Here is a 16,871-nt window from a genome sequence, read left to right on the forward strand (position 1 = left end):
AAAAAAAAAGAAAGAAGAAAAACGTTTGAACGTCACACGGCATTTTCCACGCATACTTTTCTCTGTTTCTTTTTTTTTCTAATGTTTCTAAAAAAAATAGAGATCGAGAAAAGTACGCGTTCTTAGCGTAAACGTGTTAACGTTAAAACGCGTCCACTCGTACTCGTATAGCAGAGTAGTGCTCCTTTCAAGAGGGAAAAGAAAAAAAAAAAAAAAAGAAAAGAATTTCAGAGAGTTAGAACTAGAAAGACAGATATATATATATATATATAGCTATAGGTGTAGAAAAAAAAAGAAAGAGAGAGAGAGAGAAAGAGAGAGACATTAATGATGGACGAGACTTTAATTGAGAAACAACGGTGCAATCTTTCCCTCTCGCGTTGGATCACTTAGAATTAATTGAGAATTCGGATTAATGACAATATTTCTTTTCTTTTTTATTTTCATTCGTCTTATTTATCTTTTTTTTTTTTATTTTTTCTTTTTTTTCTTTTATGTTTTTATTTTTTTCATTTTTTTTTACGTAACATTCGAGCTCTTCCAATGAACCTTTTTAAATGGAGCAATTTAGTTCGGATATCATTAATTAAAAAATATCGATCATGTTTATATACGATATAAATCGACGAATAGAAAAAATTGTAATCAAATAAAATTTCTTTAATACGATAATAGTAAAGAAAAATTTTTTTCTTTTCTTTCTTTCTCTCTCTCTCTCTCTCTCTCTCTCTCTCTCTCTTTTCTTTCGTATCAACGATCCTCATTCTATATTTGCTGACGAAACATAAATTGTTTCGAATAAAAATATTTTATAAAATCGACAATGTAGTTAGATATAATATAAACGTATAGAAATACACGTAAATAAATTATTATTATTATTATTATTATTATTATTATTATTATTATTATTATTTTATTTCTGAGATATAAAATATCAAAATCATATATATATATATATATATATATATATATATATATATATATAGATAAGAGATCAAAGTCGATAATAATATCAAACAAGGTTTGACAAGCATTTCCTCTGAAAGGGTACATTCACCCTTTCTTGACTAAACCCCGTCGTCCTCGTTTCAGACTGAGATCGAACAGTGGCGGAAGTCATTCTCGAGGAATTTGAAAAAGGGGGGACATTCGATCCCGTTTGCGGCAAGGGACATGCGCCCGAACGTATTTGCGTGACCTGTCGCTTTACTATTCCAATAAACACATAGACACCCTGTTAAAATATTAAATATACTAACATTTATCTATCTCGTACGCTATCCTTTTTGGTCTTTAACTATAGATATGATAAAAAAAATCATTCGGGAGTATCAACAATTTAATTAAATACGACGATGTAATTATAAACAGACAGGAAACTAACTATTGTATATATTCTTGTTCAAATAATCAGAATTCGATCTATATATGTGTATATATATATATATATATATATATATATATATATATATATATATATATGTATGTATGTATGTATATATATATATATGTATATAAATTCTGATCTTTGTCTTGACAACGATACCGTGATTATTATATTTTATATCACATTTATTTATTTTTTTTTTTTTACTTGTTTCTATTTGTCTCTATCTATTGATTTATATTTCTAATTATTTGTCTCTCTCTCTCTCTCTCTCTCTCTCTCTCTCTCTCTCTCTCTGTCTGTATGTCTGTCTGTCTGTCTATCTGTTTTCTAATGTAACATTCATTTTCTCCATTTATCGTGTTATCGAACTTGTTGGAAATAATTTTATACTATTTCGATTAAAAAAAAAAAAAAAAAACCGAAAAAGAAAGAGCAAATAATTTTTTGTTTTGTTTTCTTTTTTTTTTTTCTTTTTTTTTTAACATATATCTACGAACAATGACAAAAATATCTAATATACAAATGTTCGTATATAAAGTAAAAATTTTTTAATACACAGCGTTACTCGTCATATAATATTTGAGATAAATATAATATTCAAAAAGGATCAAATCACTTTTTATTTCAATAAAAGTCGTCTATATGAAAAAAAAATTTTCTTTTTTTTTTTTTTTTTTTTTTTTTTAATAAAAACATTCAATGAAATATACATACATATATCAATGTAACTTAGAGTAGTATATGTATATATATAGAGTAGTATATGTATATATATATATATATATATATATATATATATATATACATATATACAGAAGATACGTCGACCTTTTCGAAACTTGGAAGGATTTATCGAACACTAAAAGTCGAAGATCTCGGACGAATTCAAGAGTTGGAAACGCACTGGATTTTACCTTTTCTACCCCCATACGTTCGTATACATGTGTACATACGTACATACGTATTTATATATATGTATACACATTCGTAGGTATATACAACGAGCATCGAGCGAGTTTCACGAGGTCGCCAGGCCGATAAATTTCCAACGATTTACAATCCCGCGAAGAAGCTCAAACAAATCTCCGTGCCGAGTCGTAGTCTCGTTTGTACAATAAACTTGTGCGTTTCTACGATTTCGAAGAAGATTCACAAGAAACACAGACAGAGAAATAGAGAAGAGAGAGATAGAGAGAGAAAGAGAGAGAGAGAGAGAGAGAGAGAGAGAGAGAGAAAGTTATTTTTTCATGAAAGAATGTATATTCAATTATATTTGAAATCGTATCAATATATTAATTGAAGTATTTTTTTAATTGAACGTTTGAAGAAGTTCTTTAGTCTTTTTTTTTTTTTCTCTTTTTCTTTTTTTCCTTTTCATTATATTACACTTCCATCTATTATTATTACTGTTGTTGTTTGTTGTTGTTATTGTTGTTGTAATTAATTAATATTTTTATATTTTTATAATGTGTACGCAAAAGTACGTAGGGATATTTCGAAAGATTAATCAAGTAACCCTTCTCCTTTTTTCGGTATCTAATCTCTTTTTCTTTTTTTTGTCATTTTCATTTGCAATTGCATCAAATTGTATTCCTATATTTTTATCTATTAATATCATTTTTTTTACTCTTATCATTAATATTACTTATATATTTTATATTTTTCTTTAATATATCCTTTTTATTATTATCGTAATGTAAAAATATTCAACGATCTTTTTTACAGACACACACACACACACACACACACACATAAAAATGTGTATATGTATATCTATTTACAGTAGTCAAAGAAGTATGAAAGAAAAATGCGAGGAAGAAAGTCGTACGTCGGTTTATTTTTATGTCGAAGAATAAAAAAAAAAATGGCCAAAAGTAGAGGGGGAAAAAAAAAAAAAAAGAAAAAAGAAGAAGGAAAAAAGGAAAAGAGAAAAAACGAAAATGAAATGATCTTCTTTACGTCGCTGCTTCAGAAATATCTCTTCTTAAAAAACTATTTGAAGTAACGCTCTTTGAACGTCACTATCGTTGTAACGATTCTCGTCTCTTCTCATTTAGTGTCCTCCCACGTCTCACCCTTCGCCCATTTGCTTCTATACCTTTTAAAAAAAAAAGAAAAAGATAAACGGAAAAGAAAGAGAGAGAAAGAGAGAGAGAGAGACAGAAAAAGATATCTTCGAGAAAGATGCAATATGCAAATCTTATGAGAGACCTACTTGAAGGAAGAAGAATGAAGAAAAGTTAGTGAAAGAGAGAGAAAAAGAGAGAGAGAGAGAGAGAGAGAGAGAAAGAGAGAGAAAGAGAGGGAGAGAGAATAAGAAAAAAAAGAAAATAAAGAAAGAAAGGGAAGAAAAGGAATGATAACAAAATAATCAATCGTCTTATAAATGTTATAATAATAAATCTTGAAACGTTGAAATTTCTTTTTAAAGAATTAAATGAAAACGAAACATCATCATCATCATCATCATCATCATCATCATCATCTTCATTATCATTATCATCATCATCATCGTCATCATTATCGTCATTATATCGTCGTCGTTATCAACGAGTAAGTTAACAAACTTTTATTCAAGTTTGCTAATTCTTATCGTGAAATTTTCTTTTTTTTTATTTTCAAACGGGAAAAGAAAGAAACGAAGGATGTCACAGATGTCCTTGAGAATATTTTCCTTGTATTTGCAACGAAGGAAAGAAACCGCGTCGAGGGAAATACTCGTCATTTCTTATATGACTCCGTGAATCCTGAGAGAAGTATGTCACGATTTTTCCCCAAAGGAATTTTTCTATTTCTCTCTCTCTCTCTCTCTCTCTCTCTCTCTCTCTTTTTGTCTCTCATTTTACGGTATACTACGTGACGTTATGTAAATTTAAAGAAACATTTTTGTCATGCGATCATTTTCATGAATGAAACACGCATTTGACACTTCATTCATCCCATTTTATTTTACTTTTATATTTATTCGTTTCCCTTTCTTTTTTTTTTTAATTTTCTTTTCATTTTTTTTTTTCTCTTTTTACTTACAAAAAAAAAATTTACCATCCAACGTTTATCTACAATATTATTATGAATATTATTACGACGTTACGAACATTAATACGCATAATTGATTGACTATTTCACATAATGTCACTATAATAATGTCACTATAATAATGTCACTTAATTTACTATTTTCTTCTCTCATTATTAAAAAAGAATCATAAGCAGTGATACTCTTTCTCTCTCTCCTTTTCTACCTCTCATATTATCGATTATTAATTGTTAATAGGAACAAAAAAAAAAAAAAAAAAAAAAAAAACAGAAAAAAACAAAACGAAAGAAACAAAACAAAAAAGGAAAAACGAAGGAAAGAGAGAAAAAAAAGAAAGTACTTACTTAACCAAATGACTTAGCTAAGCACTTTAATATCGAACGATCCAACCCCTTTCTGTAAACACGAGCATAGGAAACGCGTAAGTTGGTAGGACGTGATCGTTTGAGAAACTTTCGAGTGCCTTCGTGGAGAACATTTGCTATAAAATACACTTATATATGTATGTACACATACATGCATATATATATATATATATATATATATATATATATATATATATGTTTTGAAGAGATAGCAGGGAAATCGTGGAAATGCGTTGACACGCATACACTTACATACTCAGACCCACCCAACCACCCAACTACCGTCCCATAGACAAACACATACATATGCATGCACGTTTATATATTATATATATATATATATATATATATATATATATATATACACATCCATTTCCGGTAAAATTTCATTGTAAACACGTAGTAGGTGGGTGTCCCTTTTCGAGTTCCAACGGACGAGGTAATTAATTAGCGTAATGATTCGTTCCCGTACGTACGCGGCTCGTTTTGCTCCTCTATAACGAGTAGAGTTCCACAAAGTTTCGTCGACTGTAATGTTGCTGATGCCGTTGCTGAAGCTGTTGCTCTGCCGTTACTGTTGCAATACCAGACTTTATCTCTCCCTCTCTCTCTCTCTCTCTCTCTCTCTCTCTCTCTCTCTCTCTCTCTCTCTCTCTTTCTCTAGTTTCGTATATATTCGTACTACGATTTTAATGAGCGACAAACTGCACAAACACAACGTTAACGTTCCGCATCTATGTATATGTGCATGTGTGTATATATATATATATATGTATGTATGTGTGTATATACACAAAAATATACATATAGATACATATACGTCTACAAATATTCAAATGGATTTGTTAGAAGATCGGAATAGTAAACAGTTGTTACGGTTTGCTACGAGATAATACATACATATATACATACATACATACATAGATACATACGTATATACATATGTTACGGATTATTTCTGCGGCTTCGAATCGGTTGTTATAATCGTTGTTTGCTTTTTAAAGGATAGTTTCTCTCCAACCAACTGGATTGCGGAATTTGTATATACATATGTTCCCTACAAAAAAGTGGTATTAAGGATCGGCATTAAAAAACCACGCAAAGAAAATTTTAATACATAATCTTGATATATTTATTTCTTTCTTTCTTTTCTTTCTTTTCTTCTTCTTTTTCTCTTCTTTTCTTTTCCCTCCTTTTTCCTTTATCTTTTACTTTTCTCAATTTCTTTTTCTTTTCTTTTTCTTCTGTTTTTATTTTTCTCTTTCTTTTTTTTTTTTTTTTTTCTTTTCTCGTAAACAATAGAAAATTGCATAAACTGTAAACAAAAGGAAAAATATACATACACGTATATTTTTCGTAACATCGTCGATTATATTTTTTATTATTATTATTCGAAAGGAAGAAAGATAGATAATTTCTCATTGAAAATTTATACTCGTACGATAAAGAAAGAGAGAGAGAAAAAGAGAGAGAGAGAGAGAGAGAGAGAGAGAGAGAAATCGTATATTTTGAATCAAATATAGTACGTACCAATTTGAAACTAAGTTTATTTCTATAGACGAGTAACGATCTCTCAAGTTGATTTCACGTCAGAGAGATGAAAATTTAATACGAATATACAGACAATCATACTTACATTCATACATATACATATACATATAAATATATATATATATATTTATACACATAAGATAGTTAAATTTTGTACGATAATAAAAGCGATAACACGTAATTATCTCTATTCATTCTGTCCTTATTCGAGAAATGGTATAAATCGTCAAATGATAAGAGACAAAAGATTAAAAGAGATGGTTAAGGAGGAAATGGGCGGTACTGGAGGGGGTGGTGGAGGATGTAAAGAGGAAGGTAGAGGAAAAAGGATAGGACAGTCAAAATTTATCGTTATGTTTAACGAACGTACAGCTTATAGGATTATGTCCCATGGATTTATGCACTTGTCATCACAGTTTATGGACTTTTAATAGTCCATCAAAGAGTACATAGACTTAATATATATATATATATATATATATATATATATATATATATATTTCTAGAGTAAATAATATGACGACGTGAATCTAATATCTAAACGTTATTGAATGAAGATTTTGACTGACAGATTTGGGACGTAAATCATGAATAAAACTTGACCACCTATCGAGCAAGTAATTTTCAAAGACACGAGTAAAATAATCGTCATAATAGTGACTGTAATAGTAATAGTAATAGTAATAATAGTATTAATAATAATAGAATTGATAATAATAATAGTGATATAATAATATATGTACGTGTAGATTGTATTCTGACGAATAGGGATATTTATATTGGTTAAGAGTGGTAAGTAAGATAAATCGTTGATTGTAATGCATCAAACGCGCATGATTGCGCACTTACTAACAATTATTTTCGAAATTTTTTTACCGGTCGACCGACGGCCGTCCCGAGTCGCTTCCTACGTGGATGCTTTTCTGCCTATGTAAATATAAATAATACATATCTGACTTTGTATTTATTTACTTTTGTATGTATGCATGCGGATAGATACGACGTTAACTCTCGAGCCGATTCGATTGTTATTTCTTCTGGTAAGATAAATAGAAGAGAAAGGGATAAGAGAGTGAGAGAGAAAGAGAGAGAGAGAGAGAGAGAGAGAGAGAGGGAGAGAGAGAAAGAAAGATTAAGTTGGATCCAAATAATTGAACATAAGATGAAAGCGGAAGATATTTTCTTTTTTTCTTTTTTTCTTTCTTTCTTTCTTTCTTTCTTTCTTTCTTTCTTTCTGGGTTAGAATAACAAAATTTTGGAGAGTTTGGAGTAAATTTATGTTGCTGCTTTCTCTCACTCTCTCTCTCTCTCTCTCTCCCTCTCAATGTTTTTCTTGCTTCTTCTATTTTTTTTTCTTTTTCCTCTTTCTTTTTTTGTAATGTCAGATAAACCTCAAATTATTAATTCATTCTTCGTACTCTCTGGGAATATCTCTATGAATGATAAAGAAAAAAGAAAAAAGAAAGAGAGAGAGAGAGAGAGAGAGAGAGAGAGAAAAGGAAGAAAAAAGAAAGGAAAAAGAAAATGCATATCGCTAGCTGCGCTCTTTTATTCTTACAATTTTACTTTACATTTCATCTTATTCTTTTGAAATTCGCTTCGTTCGCGAACAAACGTTTCGAGAAAGGATACAGTTATTACTACAATGAACAGATTAAATTGGAAGAGAATAGGAAAGACAGAGAGAGAAAGAGACAGAAAAAGAGAGAGATAGAGAGAGAGAAAGAGAGAGTTTACGCTTGCGACGATTTATATATACATCCATTTCACGTCTCTCTCTCTCTCTCTCTCTCTTTCTGTCACCCTTTCTATCGAAAAATCGTTTCTCCGATATCAAGTGCATCGAGAAAAGAAGATTCAAAACGACATGGGATCCATTATCGTTGCGATCTATCTATCTCTCTCACTCTTCCGATTTTTTTGTTCCTACTTTCTGTCTATTTCTCTCTCTCTCTCTCTCTCTCCTTCAAAAAACGTACGAAGAAAAAACTAGACCAACGATACTCGATGGCGTTGATAAAAGTGTGCCTTGACTTTTCTCTTTTCTTTTTCTTTATCTTTTTTTTTTTTTTGGGAAAGGGTCTCCTCGTCCTAGTAAAGAAAGGAAGGAAGGAAGGAAGGAAGGAAGGATTCACGAGTTTAATGGAGTGAAACTAAAAAAGAAAAAAAAGAAAAAACGAAAAAAAAGAGGAGCCCGGGATGAGGTTGAATAGGGTCGGGGAAAGTATATACGAATAAACAGATCGTTTCTACGCATTAACGTAAACGTACGAGGATGTAAAATAATAGAAACGGAAAATTCTCTTTCTCTCTCTCTCTCTCTTCTTCACTATCTCTTTCTCATGTATATGGATATACATAAATACATACATGTATACACACATACATACATACAATGCACGGTTTATAGTCTTTATATCTCGCTTTGATTTATCGGAAAAGCGTGTGGAAAATCGAAAGGCGTTGTCGACCAGCGTCCATTAAAGTTGGAAAGGTAAAATTATTCAGATCGTTTCGTTTCTCTCTTATGCGCTCTCTCTCTCTCTCTCTCTCTCTCTCTCTCTCTCTATCTATCTATCTTTCTCTTCTGTTCATTGCACGCGTTTCCCATTTTCTATCTCATTCTCTAGCAGTCGCGAGCTCTTTCCTCCGGGCAATGGCACGCTATTAAGGGTTGATTTCCATTGGACGCGAGAATAAGAGGACGGAGAATGGGAATGGACGTAGGTAACAGGACGATCGAACGTTCGTGTTACATGGGGAAAACGGTACGATGGAATCGGGACACGAAGAGAGAACGGGAGAAAGAGATAGAGAGAGAGAGAGAGAGAGAGAGAGAGAATGAGAGAATGAGAGAATGAGTGAGTGAGAGAGAGGGAGAGAGGGAGAGAGAGAGAGAGAGTTGGATTACGAGATGTCGAAAGAGGGAATCGAGTTTAATCGATCGCAGAGTGGAAAAGCGTACGAGCTGAAGCACCTGTAGTTTTACGATAAAAGAGCACCCTCTCTTCTTCCTCGATTTTTTTTTTTATCCCCTCATTCCCCTTCTACTTGCTATAACCCAACGTCCCCACCATTCCACACATATACTACACAACTAACCAGTCGACCATTTTCTCTCCTTCTTTATCTCTATCCATCTATTTCTCTCTTCCTCTCTCTTTCTCTCTTTCTCTCTATCTTTCTCTCTCTTGTTGTCGTTAAAGTTATTGTTGCAGTCAATGGGATGAAACCCGAATGAAAGCGAAGAACAGAAGCAAGCTTTCCCCATCTCTATCTCTCTCTCTCTCTCTCTCTTTCTCTGTTTCTTTCCTTTTCTTTTTTCTTTTTTAAGAGGTAAAGAGAAAGAAAGTTCTGGCCGATTAATCTCTTAATTAAACTGAGATAATTAATAGGGAAGGCAAATATAGGTATATATATATATATATATATGTGTGTGTGTGTGTGTGTATATATGTATATGTTTATGTATACACATTAATGCACTCTTATACATACATACATACATACATATATATATATATATATATATATATATATATATATATATATATATACATAAAATAAACGAGCTCTTGCAAAGTTTTTAATTATCGGTCGATCAACGCTTCTCTCTCTCTCTCTCTCTCTCTCTCTCTCTCTCTTTCTCTCTATAGCAAAGAAAACAGTAGCGTGAGAATAGCTTTTAATCAAATCCGTTTACACGATATCGGAACAAAGCTTTTCACTTTTTACAATATTTCTCTCGATTATCTTCTCTTCGTCGAGCGAAAGAGAGAGAAAGAGAGAGAGAGAGAGAGAGAGAGCAAGAGAATGAGAGAGAGGTAAGTATAAAGAGACAAAGGCGAGTTGGTTGGTCGAACGTGTTCAACGGTAACATCGAGAATGTAATACGCGAAACCGCAAGGGGTTGAACTAGCGGGGGTCATTCCATGGATGCCGCGTATGCAAATCCACTTTTGTCTTTATTCCAATATCCGTTCCAAGGACCTATCTTTTTCCATCTCTTTTTATTCTCCCTCTTTCTCTCTCTCTCTCTCTCTCTCTCTCTCTCTCTCTCTCTCTCTCTTTCTCGCTCTCTTGAAAAGATATATTCGAGTTTTACCATCACCTTCGCCCTACGCTTGCTTGCCAATACTTTTAGCATTGCAAGGTAAAAACGAACTCATATTTTCCGCGATATTTCTTTTACATGAGATGTCTGTAATTACGACTGGGATAGAGGAAGAGACGAAACAAAAAAAAAAAAAAAAAAAAAAAAAAATTAAAAAAGAAAAAAGAGAAAAGAAAAAAAATAAAAAGAAGGTAAAAGAAAGAAGGGAAGAAAAAGGGGACGATTGGACGAGGTAAAAATTTCGTATCGAAAGTCATTTGACCGTCATAATCGAGAGAAATAGAAAGAGAGAGAAAGAAAGAGAAAGAGAAAGAGAGAGAGAGAGAGAGAGAGAGAGAGAGAAATGTCTGCGTTTAATGAACGAAAATAATGGATCGATTAATTGTCACGTTATTATTAATTTTCTTGCTTGATCGAACAACGTACCGTGTTAATTGTTTACGACGATTATTTTTTTCTTTTCTGTCTCTCTTTCTCTCTCTCTCTCTTTTTCTCTTTCTCTTTCTCTTTATATATATATATATATATATATATATATATATATATATATTTATATATTTATATATTTTTTCTTCCCTCTTTGTTTTTCCCCTTTGACTTCACGGCAAGTTTGATATAAAGAAGAAGAGGTCGAGGCTCGATATCGCTCGCTAATCTTCCGAGGTTCTATAATTATTCGTATCCCGTCTAGATAATTGTATGGAAAATGAAATCTAAAGTTGCCGGAAACAGTCACGTGAATTCTTGCTATCGAATTTAATGATATTTTTATTTGTTTCTCGTTGCTGAAAAGAGAAAAAGAGAAAAAAAGAGGTAGTTCTGATTGCGATACGAAATAATTATAATAATAATAATAATAATAATAATAATAATAATAATAATAATAATAATAATAATAATAATAATAATATCATAGAAAATTAGTCGAATAAAAAATTCTTCTTTCATCTTATCGTACTATAAATAAATTTATATAAATATATATATATATATTTTTTTTTTTTTCTTATTTATAAAATAATATATAATCAAAGAAGAAGAATAAAAATAGTACTTGATTTTAATTAAGAACGTAATAATGAAATCAAAATAAATAAGAAGAAAAAGAAGAGGTAGATGTTTGCTTCTTTTATAATAATATTATAATAAGAAAGAGGAAGGAAGAGAGAGAGAGATCTTCGTTCTAAAAATGAATTATTTTTCGTCATCGAACACGCGTCGGTATAATGAGCTCATCCGCCCACGATTTTATATATTTCATTTGCATAATAAGCGTACGGTACAAATTTTTTAACAGGATTAACGATTAATAGAAAAAGTAATAGACGGACAGACAGACAGATAAATAGATAGATAGATAGATAGATATAAAAGAAAGATAAAGAGAAGAGACATTAAAGCAACGTGTGTGTTCTCTTGCTGATTAAACAAGTGGAAGGTCGCGACATTAACAACGCCAAGGAACAAAATGAAAAGAAAGAATCTCATTCTCTCTTTTTCTCTCTTTCTCTCTCTCCCTCTCTCTCTCTCTTTCTCTTTCTGTTTTTTTTTCCTTTTCTTTTTTTTTTCTCAAGAAAAATCTCGTCTTGCGGGAAGGAGACATCCTTAAAAGAATGATCCTCGGAGGTGCGTGATCGGAGTTAACAAATATAAGCAAAAGGACGAAGGAAGACACGCGCGAGATCGATCTATGCAAAATTGTGCAACCGCAGCGATGGTTTAGCATAGAAGGTTATGAGAGAGAGAGAGAGAGAGAGAGAAAACAAGGAGAAGGAATAAGAAAAAAAAGAAAAAAGAAATAAAAAACAAAGAAACTAAGACGAAGAAAAAGAAAAGGAATAAACTGAAGGAGCGAAGCTGAGAGACTCGACCTTGACCGTGAAACGGTCCTTTGTTCTTCTTCATCGCGACGTATTTCTCGCGTGCGTGCCAAGAAAACCACGAAGGAGAATTGCAAAGAGGAGTATGGGAAAGAAAGATGAAGGTAAGTGAAAAAGGGAGAAGAAGAAGAAGAAGAAGAAGAAAAGAAAAAAAGCAAGAAAGAAAGAAAGAAAAAGGAAAGAAGTTTAAGTAGGAAAGCAAAGGAAGAAAAAGAGAAAGAAAAAAAAAAAAAGGTGGAGAAGAAGAATGTTGGGTACCAAGAGACACGATAATCTCGATCGGGGTCGCAGGTGGTCAGAAAACCACGCGTCGTTCTTTTATCTTCCGATCTACGTGAGGAAGACGAAGAGGATAAGAAGGATAAGGAGAAAGAGAAGAAGGAGGAGGAGGAGGTAAAGGTGGAGGAGGAGGAGGTAAAGGTGGAGGAGGAGGATAGCAACGAGGAGAATCATCAAGGACGAGAAAAATCGTAAAGACGAAGGTTGCGGGAATATCTCTTCTCGTTTTCTCTTGGTAATACTTGGTATCTCTGAATCGTGTAAAATGAAAAAGTGTATGTGTGAGAGAGATACATAGATAGATAGATAGATAGATAGATAGAGAGAGAGAGAGAGAGAGAGAGAAAGATAGAGAAAATATGAAAAAGAGAGAGAGAGAGAGACAGATAGAGCGTGTCGACTCTTCTCTCTTCGTCGAATTCAAACGACAGCCGGACGGAATTGCAAATATCGAGTTTTCCAGTGGTGAAAACCAAGCGAGCTGCGAATTCGTCCCTCAGGGCCACGGGGCTTCCTGATAACCCGAAGGAAAAGAAGGAATCGGGGAGCAGTGGTGCGCGGGTTGGGGGGGGGGGAGGTGGGGAGAGGCGGGAAATGGGGTGAAGGGAATGGGGAATGGCGGAGGAGGTGGGCGTGGGGGGGGGGGGCAGGGTGGTTAGCCAGGCTTGGAGGGTTGCTGAAACTCGATTCGAATTATGATTAAAAATGCATACTAGGTTTTCGCTAGGGAAAGAGAGATGTAAAAGAGATGGGAACGAGGTAACCCGAGATAGAAGAGAGATGAGTGCTAGCAGGATTTGTAATAAAGGGTGGTTGCAATGTGAAAAAATACGGTCGAAGGACATTCCTTATGAGCCCTGTTTTTTTTGTTTTTTATATCTCCCTTCCCCTTTATCTCTCTTTCCTCTTTATACATTCTTTTTCCTTTCTTTTCTTTTCTCTCTTTTTCCTTTTCCTTTTTTCTTTTTTTGTTTCTTTTTTTTTTTCTTTTTTTCCATCGCACTTCGTTACATCATAAGAATTTTTCCTTCTTTCCTTTTCTTTTTCTTTTCCTTCTTTTTCTTTCTCTTTCTCAATCCTCCCCGTACTCTTTTTTTGTTAATTTTTTTTCTTTTTTAATATATATATATATATGTGTGTGTGTGTGTGTGTGTGTGAGTATATTTTTATCTTCTTCCTTTTTTTTCTTTTCACTTTTAGATATTCGTTTATTTTTCCTTTTTTTCTTTTACTTTTCTTTCGTTTTTTTTCCCTTTTTATTTCTTTTTCTTTCTTTCTTTCTTTCTTTCTTTCATCTCCTTTGCACTATCCTTCGTAATCAAAATTTCCACCTTACTAAAATATCCTTTTCCTTTTATTCTTTTTTTTTTCTTCCTCTTCTCTTCTCTTCGTACTTTCTTTCCTTTTATAAGTTGAAAGAGTTTATCGTCGAAGTTGCAAGGTGAGAAAATTCAAAAAGTAACGAGAGTAGAGTCTGCTACCTCCAGACGATATCCGTAAAGATCTGTTATCGGGATAATGAAATTATTTCATTGTCTATACGTTCGCTTCTCTCTCTCTCTCTCTCTCTCTCTCTCTCTCTCTCTCTCTCTCTCTCTCTCTTTCACTCTCTTCTCTCTCTTTCCTTCGCTTTTTACTTTTTCTTCTTTTCTCATAAGAAACTATTCCTTTCGAACTCGCGTGGATTTCAAAAAAGAAGAAGAAGAAGAAGAAGAAGAAGAAGAAAAAGAGAAGGAGAAGAAATAAAAAGAGAATCTCGTTACTACCTTGAAATAGTCGAAGACGTAATGACGAAGAAGAAGAAGAAGAAGAAGAAGAAGGAAGAAAGAAAAAAAGAAGATAAAAAGGAAAGGGGAGAAGGGAGGAAAAGAGAAGGAGAAGGACAAAAAAAAAATAGAAGGAATTAAAGATCCCGATAATATTCGCTTTAATCGGCTTTCGACTCCTCCTCTTCGACGGCTATCAATTAGCTGACCGTGGAAGGAAAATACGTAAGGGTTCGCTTTTATAAAGAAAATCCTTAGGAACGGGAGTGTAAGATAGGGATCACAGATGAATGAGGTAAAAGGGATAGAGATCTCTTCTGAAGACGATTATATTAAAAAAAAGAAAAAAAAGAGAAAAAAGAAGAAGAAAAAAAAAAGAAGAAAAGCAAAAGAAAGAAAAGGTACAGAACAGAAATAATAAGGAAGTAACTGAAAGTGAGAGAGAAAGGAGGGATGATAGGGGGGTGTGGTCGTGGGCATGGGGATTCGGTTGTACAGTGGAAAGATAGGACGGAGTATATTCGGGGGTTAGAAGGACGGGTGGGATGGGGGTTAGTTGGACGAGTGAAACGAGATGAAATGGTATGAAGCGTGCGAAAGAAAATCCGTGTAATACGATCGCAAGGATTATCCACCGCCACCGTTACCTTCGCCATCACTCATCCCTACTATCTCTTCTTTTACTTCTTTTTCATTTTATTTCTTTTTCTTCGATCGTATTATCAAGGACATATACTTTTAGGAAGAATATTTCATTCTCGTTAAAATCGAAACAAATTCTCAATTCGCCGATTGAAAATATGTTACGGGCTAGGTGACATCAACATTCTAATGAAAATCATTTCAATCTTCGAGCTTACGAATTATCACACATATACACACACATATATATATATATATATATATATATATATATATAGAGAGAGAGAGAGAGAGAGAGATATTATACACATAGGAGAGGATTTTTTGTACCGTATACGATTGATATCCAAGTAAAATTCTCTTGGGAATCCTAAAAAGAGACGGCGAATCCTTATCGAGAAGTTAATGCGAGTTTTCTTCAGGCTGGAATATCGAACGTGTACTAATATTATTAAAGTCTTGAAAAATCGTGAGAAAGAGAGAGAGAGAGAGAGAGAGAGAGAGAGAGAGAGATGAAGTCGAAAGAATCGATGTCCCATCATGAGAGCTATTCGATATAATACAAAACGAAAACTTGTTCCTCCTTCTTACGTACTCCCGAGAATAAGCGCAAGACGATAAATAGAAAGTTTTTGCAAGAGGAAGTAGACTCGTAAGAAAGGCGAAGCAATTACCGTGGTATAGAGGGGTTGGGGGAGGAGGAAGGTGGATAGAAGGGGTAGGGGAAGGTGATACATGTGGCATAGTTGCCTTTCGTCGAACCTAGTTTTTCTTTTTCTCTTTTCTTTTCTTTCTTTTTTTTTCTTTTTCCTAATGAGAAACACTCGAAACTTCGACTCATCTTTAAAAGGAGAAATCATCGAGAGAGAGAGAGAGAGAGAGAGAGAGAGAGAGAGAGAGAATTACTCTATGCGAATTTCCATTCCATGTTGTTCAAGTGACGAACAAACTGCTACGATATCGTTATTATACTTGTTAGAAAGTGAATCGTTTGCAATGTTCTTTTAGTATTGTTGTTTAGTAAAAAAAAAAAAAAAAAAAAATTCCAAACCGAGGAGAGAAATGTAAAAAAAAAGTGGAATGATAAGAGATAGAAAAAGGGAGAATGGTATCTCTCTCTCTCTCTCTCTCTCTTTTTTCTCTTTTTTTCTCTCTTCATTAGAAAAGCCATGCTCAAGGACAAGCATAAAGGCGAAAGCATAAAATGAACGAAAACGAGCCAACCGTGGATTATAAAAGCTACCTTTTAAACGTTCCTCTTCTGAATTCTCCACAAATTTCTTTCTATCTTTCTTTCTTTCTCTCTGTCTGTCTGCCTGTCTCTCTCTCTCTCTCTTTTTTTTTTTTTCCTATTATAAAATGTCGACTCTCGAATCGTACTTCGACGATATCAGCAAACTTTCTCACTGCTTTTACTATTTCTTTGACTCTACGTGTTCAAGAGACAGAGAAAGATAGATAGATAAATAGAGAGAGAGAGAGAGAGAGAGAGAGAGAGAGAGAGAGAGAGAGAAAGAGACAGAGAGACAAAGAGTTCAGTACTGTTAAAAAGAAAATTTTACAATAGATCTCTCGACTTCGAATAATCTGACATTTTTACTTTGGATATAATTTTAAAATTAAATATAGACATTATATTATTGCAATAATATACATATGTTAATTAGATAGATGGACAGATAGATAGGTGTTATTATTATTACTTTTTTTTTTTTCCTTTATTTATATGACATTTTCATATATTATAATTGTGAGATCTTTTTCTTTTGTTTTTTTTTTCCTATTTGATTGATAAGTAAAATTAGGTAAAAAAAAAAAAAAAAAGAAAAAAAAACTCAACGAACA

At 32.9% G+C, this 16,871-nt stretch overlaps 1 protein-coding gene and 1 long non-coding RNA gene across 4 annotated transcripts in view; both read right to left on the reverse strand.

Annotated features, from left to right (window-relative positions):
• Nucleotides 1-16,871, reverse strand: part of LOC124427057 (plexin-A4) — a 355,148-nt gene that overhangs the window by 97,885 nt on the left and 240,392 nt on the right. The window lies entirely within an intron of this gene.
• Nucleotides 3,198-5,136, reverse strand: LOC124427176. The gene is made up of 3 exons (XR_006942908.1): nt 5,047-5,136; nt 4,774-4,910; nt 3,198-3,491 (listed from the first exon to the last, which is right to left on the reverse strand). It is a non-coding gene; the product is annotated as an uncharacterized LOC124427176 (long non-coding RNA).

Source organism: Vespa crabro, chromosome 1 (genome assembly GCF_910589235.1).
Source record: "Vespa crabro chromosome 1, iyVesCrab1.2, whole genome shotgun sequence".
NCBI lineage: Eukaryota > Metazoa > Arthropoda > Insecta > Hymenoptera > Vespidae > Vespa > Vespa crabro.